Source organism: Gopherus flavomarginatus, chromosome 5 (genome assembly GCF_025201925.1).
Source record: "Gopherus flavomarginatus isolate rGopFla2 chromosome 5, rGopFla2.mat.asm, whole genome shotgun sequence".
NCBI classification, from domain to species: domain Eukaryota; kingdom Metazoa; phylum Chordata; order Testudines; family Testudinidae; genus Gopherus; species Gopherus flavomarginatus.
The window spans coordinates 32,935,243-32,938,752 of NC_066621.1; the positions used below are offsets into that span (position 1 = coordinate 32,935,243).

Consider the following 3,510-nt stretch of genomic DNA (forward strand, 5'->3'; position numbering starts at 1 on the left):
CCAGTACCTCCCAGACGGTCCACGCTGGAGCTCGTTTTGGGTTTGGGACTGCATCGCCACCTATGCTGATCAGAGCTCCATGCTGGGCAAACAGGAAATGAAATTCAAAATTCGCGGGGCTTTTCCTGTTTCCCTGGCCAGTGCATCCGAGTTCAGATTGCTTTCCAGAGCGGTCACAAGGGTGCACTGTGGGATACTGCCCGGAGGCCAATACTATTGAATTGTGGCCACACTAACCCTAATCCAACATGGCAATACCGATTTCCGCGCTACTCCCCTCGTCGGGGAGGAGTACAGATATCGGTATTAAGAACCCTTTATATCGATATAAAGGGCTTCATTGTGTGGACGGGTGCAGGGTTAATTCGTTTTAATGCTGCTAAATTCAGTTTAAATGCGTAGTGTAGACGAGGCCTAAGAAAGCGGCTGTTTGACCTACAAACAATGACAAAGTAAAACCTGCAAGAGCAGCCTTTCAGTTCAGAGGCCTGATAATAAGATGTTACTAATAACTGATGAAAGAGTTACAAACGACTCAAAACCATACTCAGAACAAACCAAATGGGAACACAGACAACACCATTTTTCTTCACTGCTCTTCAACCACGATATTCTCCCCATAGGGAGGTCCACCGCTCCTGGGGGTTCAGTGCCACAATAACAGGGTGATGTGTGCAAGGGATGGAGGAAGCTGCTATACCATCTCCCTAGTCCAAAAATCAGTTTAATAGCTAGTCCTGAGATAGAGGAAGTATCAGTTATTAAAGTCATAAGAACTAATTTAACATTGTGATTCCAGCCAATGTTAAAATGATCTAACATTCAGGTTAATAGAAACATTTCTAGTCCTCTGCATAGAACGCTCAAATGATGCAAAAATAGCAAGTTTGCTTTAAAAAGTCATAAAAGGGGTGTCATCCAGAATATGACACTTGGTGAAACGTAAGTCTAGAACACACAACCAGTTTGGGGATTGTGCTCTGCTTCTTAACAATCTGCCCTGAGGTTGCCACTCACAGTCACAAGCTACTCCAGATGGCTGGGGCCCTCTCATGGATCAGTAACTGGTTAGGAGCTTGGAAAGAAAGAGTAGGACTAAATAGTCGTTTTTCGCAGTGGAAAGGGGTAAATAAAAGGCTACCAAAGTATGAGACAAGGCTACAGACATTAGGGCTGGTCAGTTTAGACAAGACCGTAGAGCACCAATTCTCAACAAGGTGTCTGCCAAAAGAAACCAGGCTTGACCCACATCCCCAAGCCACCAAGCCTACCTGCCTGCATTGAAGGGGGAGAGAAAGGGCACAACAAAAAATTGCAGCATCAATGCAGAAGAGAGAACTCTTCCCCTGCCATTATCAGTAAGGGTTGCCTCACAGCCACTGATTCCCTGAACAGAAATAGCAAAAGTCCAACCACAATTCTACTTCCTTTCCACTACAAGAGATAATGGGTGGGAGCTGCTCTCTTGAGACTGTCCTGCTGCTGCCCAGGCACATGGCAGACAGAGCTGGGCCCGCAAGCCGAGGATTTTGATCGCTTGAAGGCCCAGAGGGAAAAGAGACAAGTGCTCGTGTATCAGAGAATGTCTTTGATCCATTGACATCTGGGTTATGGGCCCAGCACGCGTCCGCTGCACCACTCTGCTGGCTCTTTACTCCCCCTGCCACCCAGCCACCTCTATCTGGATTAGTGCCTTACGAGCTCTCACGCTGGCAGGCATATGCGCCGGCTGCTAGGCAGCTGCCCTGGTCACAGGCTTTTACAGCTTCTACAGGGTAAAAAGGATCTATTTGGGGTTTGGACCCCAATGGGAGCTGGGTAGCTGAGTGCCGGAGACGGGAGTACTTCTTAAACTGTTTTCAATTAAGCCTTCAGCTCGTGGGGGATGAGGTTCAGCCTTTGATCCGTGTCTGCAGCAGGCAAGCGCCTCTGGCTCAATCGGCCCCCACCCTGCCCCCACTGTATTAGCAGACTAAAACCTGGAGCAAAGGCACACGCCTTGCAAGGGAACAGGAGCCGGGATCTCGAACAAATATCAACATTTTAGTAAGATGACGTTCAAAGAAGAAAAAGGTGTACGGTACAGCATTTAGGTGTAGAAGTTTCTGGTGATCAGGGAACAATGTACAGATTACCCAGGGGGTGCAAAGTTCGGTTTAAGATCGGGTGGCGTAAGGAATACAGAATCTACAATAGCCCTGACTGGAGGTAAAAGGTTAACGTACAGACACTGAGTTAGGAGGGTATGTTGTCCATGTGAGGGCTACGTTCCGGTGTGGAGTTTAAGAAGCGGGTACGACAATGAGAATGGATTCACCCGCGTTTGGTGAGTTTTAACATTCAGTGTTTTTTAATCTTTGCCACAATCTAGTTTAAGCAGGGTCGGAATGAACTCTACCCTGCCATCTGTTGGTGATCTGTTGTAAAGGCCTTTTGGGGCTGATGTCATTTGCATGGTTACACCCACCCCAGATTGCATGAGAGGAGTGCTTTTCCAAATGGTCATTTCAGCTGCTGTGGGATCCCCCATCTCTTTGTTATTGGGGCAGGAGTAATCAAGTGTATTTTCCTGTTTAGTTTGGATCAAGGAGAGAGTAACTGTACCTGACATTTGAGGCCTGAGAGCTTGCCCCTCGCCTGGAAAGGACTCATCATTAAGGGGTATGGGTTCCAAACCCACCGCCCCTCCCCAAGTGTGTGGGAAGTAAAAAAAGATGTTTGTTCTTGGTCTGATTGATTTTGTGTCTGGTGTCTAAAGACAGAGGTATTTTTGAATATCTTTAGAATTGTTGTTAGTACTGAAGCTTCTCATCTTAAAATTATGCTATTAGATTTCTTCTACAGTATATTTTGGTGCTGAAAAGTAAAAGGTTGCTCTGTGTGTGCTGTTATGGAGTGAAGTAACAAAGGTTGGTTGCAGAAAGGGTGCATCTGCCACCCCAGCTGTGGTCCCAGAATCCAGAATTTGCATAAACTCACCCCCTTACCTGTGACTAACAAACTTGCCCTGCTAACTCTTCCAGCAAAACAGGCCAAAGAAAGTGTATGCAAGCCCTGTACTGCAGCCCCAGTACTATTTTCGGTTCCTTCCCACAGATCTTTCACTCCGCACCAGTCCAGTTCCTTGCTGTTGCTTGTCCAACCACTGCATGCATGTGCTAGACCGGACCCTGAGCTGATTCCTGACTGTTGTGCTCCATACAGCCTGGCCTGTCTGTGTCTCTGTGGTGCAATGGGTCAGCACGTTTGGCTCTTAACTGAAAGGATGGTGGTTCAAGCCCACCCAGGGACAGTGATAAGCCTGTGCTACTTCCTTGCTTTCCTGCGGGCAGGGCCGGCTTTAGGCCAATTCAACCAATTCCCCTGAATCGGGTCCCGCACCCAAGCCCTGCTGGTGCACTGTACTACGGTGGCCCAGCCTCCCCAGGGGGCAATTTAAAGGGCCTGGGGCTCCCAGCAGGGACTGGAGCCTCAGGCTGTTTAAATTGCCACCAGAGCCCCACTGCTGGA

General features: G+C 48.1%; 1 non-coding gene across 1 annotated transcript; it reads left to right on the top strand.

Moving 5' to 3' along the window:
• The first annotated feature begins 3,218 nt into the window (after positions 1 to 3,218).
• Positions 3,219 to 3,292, top strand: TRNAK-CUU (transfer RNA lysine (anticodon CUU)). Its single transcript has one exon. It is a non-coding gene; the product is annotated as a tRNA-Lys (tRNA).
• The last annotated feature ends 218 nt before the right edge of the window (positions 3,293 to 3,510 follow it).